At 29.9% G+C, this 12,115-nt stretch overlaps 2 long non-coding RNA genes across 2 annotated transcripts; both read left to right on the forward strand.

The window, feature by feature from the left end:
• The first annotated feature begins 8,490 nt into the window (after positions 1-8,490).
• LOC143452264 (uncharacterized) lies at positions 8,491-9,185 on the forward strand. Its single transcript, XR_013114976.1, has 2 exons — positions 8,491-8,691; positions 8,854-9,185. It is a non-coding gene; the product is annotated as an uncharacterized LOC143452264 (long non-coding RNA).
• A 1,329-nt stretch (positions 9,186-10,514) lies between these two features.
• Positions 10,515-11,209, forward strand: LOC143452267 (uncharacterized). The gene is made up of 2 exons (XR_013114977.1): positions 10,515-10,715; positions 10,878-11,209. It is a non-coding gene; the product is annotated as an uncharacterized LOC143452267 (long non-coding RNA).
• The last annotated feature ends 906 nt before the right edge of the window (positions 11,210-12,115 follow it).

Below are 12,115 nucleotides of genomic sequence, written 5' to 3' on the forward strand. Positions count from 1 at the left end.
GCAATGTGAATTAAACATTTGGCACCATATAGTTCACAAGGCACTTTTTAGGAGCAATATAACTAATGTATAGTGCAAATTTTTTAGTTAAGTTCTTTTAACGATAACAGACAAACCTTTTATTGGTTAACTGTTATACTTTTATTATTTACTTATTAGACTCTAATACACATTTTGAGATGCGTTAGAGATTTTAGGAATGTGAATTACACATTCTGCACCATATAGTTCACAAGGCAGTTTTTAGGTCCTATATAACTAATGTATAGTACATATGTTGTAGTTAAGTTCATTTAACGATAACAGACAAACCTTTTATTGGTTAACTGTTATACTTTTATTATTTACTTATTAGACTCTAATAAACATTTTAAAACGCGTTAGAACTTTTAGGAATGTGAATTAAACATTTGGCACCATATAGTTCACAAGGCACTGTTTAGGACCTTTACAACTAATGTATAGTGCAAATTTTGTAGTTAAGTTCTTTTAACGATAACAGACAAACCTATTATTGGTTAACTGTTATACTTTTATTATTTACTTATTAGACTATAATAAACATTTTGAGACGCGTTAGAACTTATAGGAAGATGAATTAAACATTTTGCACCATATAGTTCACAAGGCAGTTTTTAGGTACTATATAACTAATGTATAGTACATATCTTGTAGTTAAGTTCATTTAACGATAACAGACAAACATTTTATTGGTTAACTGTTATACTTTTATTATTTACTTAATAGACTCTAATAAACATTTGAGACGCGTTAGAACTTTTAGGAATGTGAATTAAACATTTTGCACCATATAGTTCACAAGGCACTTTTTAGGTCCTATATAACTAATGTATAGTACATATCTTGTAGTTAAGTTCATTTAACGATAACACACAAACCTTTTATTGGTTAACTGTTATACTTTTATTATTTACTTATTAGACACTAATAAACATTTTGAGACGCGTTAGAACTTTTAGGAATGTGAATTAAACATTTTGCACCATATAGTTCACAAGGCACTTTTTAGGACCTATACAACTAATGTATAGTGCAAATTTTGTAGTTAAGTTCTTTTAACGATAACAGACAAACCTTTTATTGGTTAACTGTTATACTTTTATTATTTACTTATTTGACTCTAATAAACATTTTGAGACGCGTTAAAACTTTTAGGAATGTGAATTAAACATTTTGCACCATATAGTTCACAAGGCACTTTTTAGGACCTATGTAACTAATGTATAGTGCAAATGTTTTAGTTAAGTTCTTTTAACGATAACAGACAAACCTTTTATTGGTTAACTGTTATACTTTTATTATTTACTTATTAGACTCTAGTAACCAATTTGATACCCATTAGTTTTTTTTGCAATGTAAATTAAACATTTGGCAACATATAGTTCACAAGGCACAGTTTAGGACCTATATAACTAATGTATAGTACATATGTTGTAGTTAAGTTCTTTTAACGATAACAGACAAACCTTTTATTGGTTAACTGTTATACTTTTATTATTTACTTATTAGACTCTAATAAACATTTTGAGACGCGTTAGAACTTTTGGGAATGTGAATTAAACATTTGGCACCATATAGTTCACAAGGCACTGTTTAGGACCTGTACAACTAATGTATAGAGCAATGGTTTTAGTTAAGTTCTTTCAACGATAACAGACAAACCTTGTATTGGTTACCTGTTATACTTTTGTTATTTACTTATTAGACTATAATAAACATTTTGAGACCCATTAGTTTTTTTTGCAATGTGAATTAAACATTTGGCACCATATAGTTCACAAGGCACTTTTTAGGACCTATATAACTAATGTATAGTGCAAATTTTTTAGTTAAGTTCTTTTAACGATAACAGACAAACCTTGTATTGGTTACCTGTTATACTTTTGTTATTTACTTATTAGACTCTAATAAACATTTTGAGACGCGTTAGAACTTTTAGGAATGTGAATTAAACATTTTGCACCATATAGTTCACAAGGCACTTTTTAGGACCTATGTAACTAATGTTTAGTGCAAATGTTTTAGTTAAGTTCTTTTAACGATAACAGACAAACCTTTTATTGGTTACCTGTTATACTTTTATTATTTACTTATTAGACTCTAGTAAACAATTTGAGACCCATTAGTTTTTTTTGCAATGTGAATTAAACATTTGGCAACATATAGTTCACAAGGCACAGTTTAGGACCTATATAACAAATGTATTGTACATATGTTGTAGTTAAGTTCTTTTAACGATAACAGACAAACCTTTTATTGGTTAACTGTTATACTTTTACTATTTACTTTTTTGACTCTAATAAACATTTTGAGACGCGTTAGAACTTTTAGGAATGTGAATTACACATTTTGCACCATATAGTTCACAAGGCACTTTTTAGGACCTATACAACTAATGTATAGTTCAAATTTTGTAGTTAAATTCTTTTAACGATAACAGACAAACTTTTTATTGGTTACCTGTTATACTTTTATTACTTACTTATTAGACTCTAATTAACAATTTGAGACGCGTTAGAACTTTTAGGAATGTGAATTAAACATTTTGCACCATATAGTTCACAAGGCACTGTTTAGGACCTATATAACTAATGTATAGTGCATATGTTGTAGTTAAGTTCTTTTAACGATAACAGACAAACCTTTTATTGGTTAACTGTTATACTTTTATTATTTACTTATTAGACTGTAATAAACATTTTGAGACCCGTTAGAACTTTTTGCAATAGGAATTAAACATTTGGCACCTTATAGTTCACAAGGCACTTTTTAGGTCCTATATAACTAATGTATAGAGCAATGGTTTTAGTTAAGTTCTTTCAACGATAACAGACAAACCTTTTATTGGTTACCTGTTATACTTTTGTTATTTACTTATTAGACTATAATAAACATTTTGAGACCCATTAGTTTTTTTTGCAATGTGAATTAAACATTTTGCAACATATAGTTCACAAGGCACTTTTTAGGAGCTATATAACTAATGTATAGAGCAATTTTTTTAGTTAAGTTCATTTAACGATAACAGACAAACCTTTTATTGGTTAACTGTTATACTTTTAATATTTACTTATTAGACTCTAATACACATTTTGAGATGCGTTAGAGATTTTAGGAATGTGAATTACACATTTTGCACCATATAGTTCACAAGGCAGTTTTTAGGTCCTATATAACTAATGTATAGTACATATGTTGTAGTTAAGTTCATTTAACGATAACAGACAAACCTTTTATTGGTTAACTGTTATACTTTTATTATTTACTTATTAGACTCTAATAAACATTTTAAAACGCGTTAGAACTTTTAGGAATGTGAATTAAACATTTTGCACCATATAGTTCACAAGGCAGTTTTTAGGTCCTATATAACTAATGTATAGTACATATGTTGTAGTTAAGTTCTTTTAACGATAACAGACAAACCTATTATTGGTTAACTGTTATACGTTTATTATTTACTTATTAGACTATAATAAACATTTTGAGACGCGTTAGAACTTAAAGGAAGATGAATTAAACATTTTGCTCCATATAGTTCACAAGGCAGTTTTTAGGTACTATATAACTAATGTATAGTACATATGTTGTAATTAAGTTCTTTTAACGATAACAGACAAACCTTTTATTGGTTAACTGTTATACTTTTATTATTTACTTAATAGACTCTAATAAACATTTGAGACGCGTTAGAACTTTTAGGAATGTGAATTAAACATTTTGCACCATATAGTTCACAAGGCACTTTTTAGGTCCTATATAACTAATGTATAGTACATATCTTGTAGTTAAGTTCATTTAACGATAACACACAAACCTTTTATTGGTTAACTGTTATACTTTTATTATTTACTTATTAGACACTAATAAACATTTTGAGACGCGTTAGAACTTTTAGGAATGTGAATTAAACATTTTGCACCATATAGTTCACAAGGCACTGTTTAGGACCTATACAACTAATGTATAGTGCAAATTTTGTAGTTAAGTTCTTTTAACGATAACAGACAAACCTTTTATTGGTTAACTGTTATACTTTTATTATTTACTTATTAGACTCTAATAAACATTTTGAGACGCGTTAGAACTTTTTGCAATGTGAATTAAACATTTTGCACCATATAGTTCACAAGGCACTTTTTAGGTCCTATATAACTAATGTATAGTACATATGTTGTAGTTAAGTTCATTTAACGATAACAGACAAACCTTTTATTGGTTAACTGTTATACTTTTATTATTTACTTATTAGACTCTAATAAACATTTTAAAACGCGTTAGAACTTTTAGGAATGTGAATTAAACATTTGGCACCATATAGTTCACAAGGCACTGTTTAGGACCTATACAACTAATGTATAGTGCAAATTTTGTAGTTAAGTTCTTTTAACGATATCAGACAAACCTATTATTGGTTAACTGTTATACGTTTATTATTTACTTATTAGACTATAATAAAAATTTTGAGACGCGTTAGAACTTAAAGGAAGATGAATTAAACATTTTGCTCCATATAGTTCACAAGGCAGTTTTTAGGTACTATATAACTAATGTATAGTACATATGTTGTAGTTAAGTTCTTTTAACGATAACAGACAAACCTATTATTGGTTAACTGTTATACTTTTATTATTTACTTAATAGACTCTAATAAACATTTGAGACGCGTTAGAACTTTTAGGAATGTGAATTAAACATTTTGCACCATATAGTTCACAAGGCATTTTTTAGGTCCTATATAACTAATGTATAGTACATATCTTGTAGTTAAGTTCATTTAACGATAACACACAAACCTTTTATTGGTTAACTGTTATACTTTTATTATTTACTTATTAGACACTAATAAACATTTTGAGACGCGTTAGAACTTTTAGGAATGTGAATTAAACATTTTGCACCATATAGTTCACAAGGCACTTTTTAGGACCTATACAACTAATGTATAGTGCAAATTTTGTAGTTAAGTTCTTTTAACGATAACAGACAAACCTTTTATTGGTTAACTGTTATACTTTTATTATTTACTTATTAGACTCTAATAAACATTTTGAGACGCGTTAGAACTTTTAGGAATGTGAATTAAACATTTGGCACCATATAGTTCACAAGGCACTTTTTAGGACCTATATAACAAATGTATAGTACATATGTTGTAGTTAAGTTCTTTTAACGATAACAGACAAACCTTTTATTGGTTAACTGTTATACTTTTATTATTTACTTATTAGACTCTAATAAACATTTTGAGACGCGTTAGAACTTTTGGGAATGTGAATTAAACATTTGGCACCATATAGTTCACAAGGCACTGTTTAGGACCTGTACAACTAATGTATAGTGCAAATTTTGTAGTTAAGTTCTTTTAACGATAACAGACAAACCTTTTATTGGTTAACTGTTATACTTTTATTATTTACTTATTAGACTGTAATAAACATTTTGAGACTCATTAGTTTTTTTTGCAATATGAATTAAACATTTGGCACCATATAGTTCACAAGGCACTTTTTAGGACCTATATAACTAATGTATAGTGCAAATTTTTTAGTTAAGTTCTTTTAACGATAACAGAAAAATGTTTTATTGGTTAACTGTTATACTTTTATTATTTACTTATTAGACTCTAATAAACATTTTGAGACGCGTTAGAACTTTTGGGAATGTGCATTAAACATTTTGCACCATATAGTTCACAAGGCACTTTTTAGGTCCTATATAACTAATGTGTAGTACATATGTTGTAGTTAAGTTCATTTAACGATAACAGACAAACATTTTATTGGTTACCTGTTATACTTTTATTATTTACTTATTAGACTCTAATAAACATTTTGAGACTCATTAGTTGTTTTTGCAATATGAATTAAACATTTGGCACCATATAGTTCACAAGGCACTTTTTAGTTCCTATATAACTAATGTATAGTACATATCTTGTAGTTAAGTTCACTTAACGATAACAGACAAACCTTTTATTGGTTAACTGTTATACTTTTATTATTTAATTTTTTGACTCTAATAAACATTTTGAGACGCGTTAGAACTTTTGGAAATGTGAATTAAACATTTTGCACCATATAGTTCACAAGGCACTGTTTAGGACCTATATAACTAATGTATAGTGCATATGTTGTAGTTAAGTTCTTTTAACAATAACAGACAAACCTTTTATTGGTTAACTGTTATACTTTTATTATTTACTTATTAGACTGTAATAAAAATTTTGAGACGCGTTAGAACTTTTAGGAATGTGAATTAAACATTTTGCACCATATAGTTCACAAGGCACTGTTTAGGAACTATACAACTAATGTGTAGTGCAAATTTTGTAGTTAAGTTCTTTTAACGATAACAGACAAACCTTTTATTGGTTAACTGTTATACTTTTGTTATTTACTTATTAGACTCTAATAAACATTTTGAGACCCGTTAAAACTTTTTGCAAGGTGAATTAAACATTTGGCACCTTATAGTTCACAAGGCACTTTTTAGGACCTAAATAACTAATGTATAGAGCAATGGTTTTAGTTAAGTTCTTTCAACGATAACAGACAAACCTTGTATTGGTTACCTGTTATACTTTTGTTATTTACTTATTAGACTATAATAAACATTTTGAGACCCATTAGTTTTTTTTGCAATGTGAATTAAACATTTGGCACCATATAGTTCACAAGGCAGTTTTTAGGACCTATATAACTAATGTATAGTGCAAATTTTTTAGTTAAGTTCTTTTAACGATAACAGACAAACAGTTTATTGGTTAACTGTTATACTTTTATTATTTACTTAATAGACTCTAATAAACATTTTGAGACGCGTTAGAACTTTTAGGAATGTGAATTACACAATTTGCACCATATAGTTCACAAGGCACTTTTTAGGACCTATGTAACTAATGTTTAGTGCAAATGTTTTAGTTAAGTTCTTTTAACGATAACAGACAAACCTTTTATTGGTTAACTGTTATACTTTTATTATTTACTTATTAGACTCTAGTAAACAATTTGAGACCCATTAGTTTTTTTTGCAATGTGAATTAAACATTTGGCAACATATAGTTCACAAGGCACAGTTTAGGACCTATATAACAAATGTATAGTACATATGTTGTAGTTAAGTTCTTTTAACGATAACAGACAAACCTTTTATTGGTTAACTGTTATACTTTTTTTATTTACTTATTAGACTCTAATAAACATTTTGAGACGCGTTAGAACTTTTGGGAATGTGAATTTAACATTTGGCACCATATAGTTCACAAGGCACTGTTTAGGACCTGTACAACTAATGTATAGTGCAAATTTTGTAGTTAAGTTCTTTTAACGATAACAGACAAACCTTTTATTGGTTAACTGTCATACTTTTATTATTTACTTATTAGATTGTAATAAACATTTTGAGACCCATTAGTTTTTTTTGCAAGGTGAATTAAACATTTGGCACCATATAGTTCACAAGGCACTTTTTAGTTCCTATGTAACTAATGTATAGTACATATCTTGTAGTTAAGTTCATTTAACGATAACAGACAAACCTTTTATTGGTTACCTGTTATACTTTTATTATTTACTTATTAGACTCTAGTAAACATTTTGAGACTCATTAGTTGTTTTTGCAATATGAATTAAACATTTGGCACCATATAGTTCACAAGGCACTTTTTAGTTCCTATATAACTAATGTATAGTACATATCTTGTAGTTAAGTTCATTTAACGATAACAGACAAACCTTTTATTGGTTAACTGTTATACTTTTATTATTTACTTTTTTGACTCTAATAAACATTTTGAGACGCGTTAGAACTTTTAGGAATGTGAATTAAACATTTTGCACCATATAGTTCACAAGGCACTGTTTAGGACCTATATAACTAATGTATAGTGCATATGTTGTAGTTAAGTTCTTTTAACGATAACAGACAAACCTTTTATTTGTTAACTGTTATACTTTTATTATTTACTTATTAGACTGTAATAAAAATTTTGAGACGCGTTAGAACTTTTAGGAATGTGAATTAAACATTTTGCACCATATAGTTCACAAGGCACTGTTTAGGAACTATACAACTAATGTGTAGTGCAAATTTTGTAGTTAAGTTCTTTTAACGATAACAGACAAACCTTTTATTGGTTAACTGTTATACTTTTTTGATTTACTTATTAGACTCTAATAAACATTTTGAGACCCGTTAGAACTTTTTGCAAGGTGAATTAAACATTTGGCACCATATAGTTCACAAGGCACTGTTTAGGACCTAAATAACTAATGTATAGAGCAATGGTTTTAGTTAAGTTCTTTCAACGATAACAGACAAACCTTGTATTGGTTACCTGTTATACTTTTGTTATTTACTTATTAGACTCTAATAAACATTTTGAGACCCATTAGTTTTTTTTGCAATGTGAATTAAACATTTGGCACCATATAGTTCACAAGGCACTTTTTAGGACCTATATAACTAATGTACAGTGGGACCTCGTTAATCCGGACCCCGATGAACCGGAATCCCCGCTATCCGACACAAAACTGCCGGGAACGGATTTCTTCCTATGCATTTTACCCCTTTAATCCGGAAACCCCGCTGTCCGACTCCGACACTAAAGTTTCGGAACAAATGTGCTAAATCAATAGCAATAAAATCCGATAAACCGGATTATTAACAGTTAAGCGAAAATGATTCACGACTGTCCTAATACACTATGTTAGTTTGTTGACGAAACAATAGCCGAATATCTACGCATAATAACGTTGCGGTCTTTATTGATTCAAAAGTACAGTATTGTACAGTATTTTAGAAACGAAAAAATAAATTGTTCATCAACAGTAACAAACAACGCTTCCGCGGTTTGCAAAAAAATACGTACATTACATCGGTTGAGTGCGGCAATCTATTGAAGACATACTGCTGCAACTCAATCGTGCTATCAGCTTTTGATATCGCATTGCGCAAAGATTGGAAACAGGTCAAAGAAAGTTCAAGACAGTTGGTCCCACCGGAATGCTTCGCCACGCAAGAGCGGTTGTCAAACCGATTTGCGACCGAATGTTCGTCACTTGGAGAGCATTCGTCTTTAATACGGTGGTTCTGGGGTTCGACACTGGGTCGGATCATACAATAAATATAATTTTATTTTAGTTGCTGTCCAGCCAGAAACTCGGCACTTAGAATTGGAGTAAGGTGCATACGTCGTTTTGAACACGGTGCTGCATTTGCAAGATTGATTGATTTTTTACTTTCCGATTATCCGGATACCCCGCTAAACCGACATTTTTTGACGAAACGAAGTGGTCCGGATTAACGAGGTCTCACTGTATAGTGCAAATTTTTTAGTTAAGTTCTTTTAACGATAACAGACAAACCTTTTATTGGTTAACTGTTATACTTTTATTATTTACTTATTAGACTCTAATAAACATTTTGAGACGCGTTAGAACTTTTAGGAATGTGAATTAAATATTTTTCACCATATAGTTCACAAGGCAGTTTTTAGGACCTATATAACTAATGTATAGTGCAAATTTTTTAGTTAAGTTCTTTTAACGATAACAGACAAACCTTTTATTGGTTACCTGTTATACTTTTGTTATTTACTTATTAGACTATAATAAACATTTTGAGACCCATTAGTTTTTTTTGCAATGTGAATTAAACATTTGGCACCATATAGTTCACAAGGCAGTTTTTAGGACCTATATAACTAATGTATAGTGCAAATTTTTTAGTTAAGTTCTTTTAACGATAACAGACAAACCTTTTATTGGTTAACTGTTATACTTTTATTATTTACTTAATAGACTCTAATAAACATTTTGAGACGCGTTAGAACTTTTAGGAATGTGAATTAAACATTTTGCACCATATAGTTCACAAGGCACTGTTTAGGACCTATATAACTAATGTATAGTGCATATGTTGTAGTTAAGTTCTTTTAACGATAACAGACAAACCTTTTATTTGTTAACTGTTATACTTTTATTATTTACTTATTAGACTGTAATAAAAATTTTGAGACGCGTTAGAACTTTTAGGAATGTGAATTAAACATTTTGCACCATATAGTTCACAAGGCACTGTTTAGGAACTATACAACTAATGTGTAGTGCAAATTTTGTAGTTAAGTTCTTTTAACGATAACAGACAAACCTTTTATTGGTTAACTGTTATACTTTTTTGATTTACTTATTAGACTCTAATAAACATTTTGAGACCCGTTAGAACTTTTTGCAAGGTGAATTAAACATTTGGCACCATATAGTTCACAAGGCACTGTTTAGGACCTAAATAACTAATGTATAGAGCAATGGTTTTAGTTAAGTTCTTTCAACGATAACAGACAAACCTTGTATTGGTTACCTGTTATACTTTTGTTATTTACTTATTAGACTCTAATAAACATTTTGAGACCCATTAGTTTTTTTTGCAATGTGAATTAAACATTTGGCACCATATAGTTCACAAGGCACTTTTTAGGACCTATATAACTAATGTACAGTGGGACCTCGTTAATCCGGACCCCGATGAACCGGAATCCCCGCTATCCGACACAAAACTGCCGGGAACGGATTTCTTCCTATGCATTTTACCCCTTTAATCCGGAAACCCCGCTGTCCGACTCCGACACTAAAGTTTCGGAACAAATGTGCTAAATCAATAGCAATAAAATCCGATAAACCGGATTATTAACAGTTAAGCGAAAATGATTCACGACTGTCCTAATACACTATGTTAGTTTGTTGACGAAACAATAGCCGAATATCTACGCATAATAACGTTGCGGTCTTTATTGATTCAAAAGTACAGTATTGTACAGTATTTTAGAAACGAAAAAATAAATTGTTCATCAACAGTAACAAACAACGCTTCCGCGGTTTGCAAAAAAATACGTACATTACATCGGTTGAGTGCGGCAATCTATTGAAGACATACTGCTGCAACTCAATCGTGCTATCAGCTTTTGATATCGCATTGCGCAAAGATTGGAAACAGGTCAAAGAAAGTTCAAGACAGTTGGTCCCACCGGAATGCTTCGCCACGCAAGAGCGGTTGTCAAACCGATTTGCGACCGAATGTTCGTCACTTGGAGAGCATTCGTCTTTAATACGGTGGTTCTGGGGTTCGACACTGGGTCGGATCATACAATAAATATAATTTTATTTTAGTTGCTGTCCAGCCAGAAACTCGGCACTTAGAATTGGAGTAAGGTGCATACGTCGTTTTGAACACGGTGCTGCATTTGCAAGATTGATTGATTTTTTACTTTCCGATTATCCGGATACCCCGCTAAACCGACATTTTTTGACGAAACGAAGTGGTCCGGATTAACGAGGTCTCACTGTATAGTGCAAATTTTTTAGTTAAGTTCTTTTAACGATAACAGACAAACCTTTTATTGGTTAACTGTTATACTTTTATTATTTACTTATTAGACTCTAATAAACATTTTGAGACGCGTTAGAACTTTTAGGAATGTGAATTAAATATTTTTCACCATATAGTTCACAAGGCAGTTTTTAGGACCTATATAACTAATGTATAGTGCAAATTTTTTAGTTAAGTTCTTTTAACGATAACAGACAAACCTTTTATTGGTTACCTGTTATACTTTTGTTATTTACTTATTAGACTATAATAAACATTTTGAGACCCATTAGTTTTTTTTGCAATGTGAATTAAACATTTGGCACCATATAGTTCACAAGGCAGTTTTTAGGACCTATATAACTAATGTATAGTGCAAATTTTTTAGTTAAGTTCTTTTAACGATAACAGACAAACCTTTTATTGGTTAACTGTTATACTTTTATTATTTACTTAATAGACTCTAATAAACATTTTGAGACGCGTTAGAACTTTTAGGAATGTGAATTACACATTTTGCACCATATAGTTCACAAGGCACTTTTTAGGACCTATGTAACTAATGTTTAGTGCAAATGTTTTAGTTAAGTTCTTTTAACGATAACAGACAAACCTTTTATTGGTTAACTGTTATACTTTTATTATTTACTTATTAGACTCTAGTAAACAATTTGAGACCCATTAGTTTTTTTTGCAATGTGAATTAAACATTTGGCAACATATAGTT

The sequence above is a fragment of the Clavelina lepadiformis genome, chromosome 4 (assembly GCF_947623445.1).
Source record: "Clavelina lepadiformis chromosome 4, kaClaLepa1.1, whole genome shotgun sequence".
NCBI lineage: Eukaryota > Metazoa > Chordata > Ascidiacea > Aplousobranchia > Clavelinidae > Clavelina > Clavelina lepadiformis.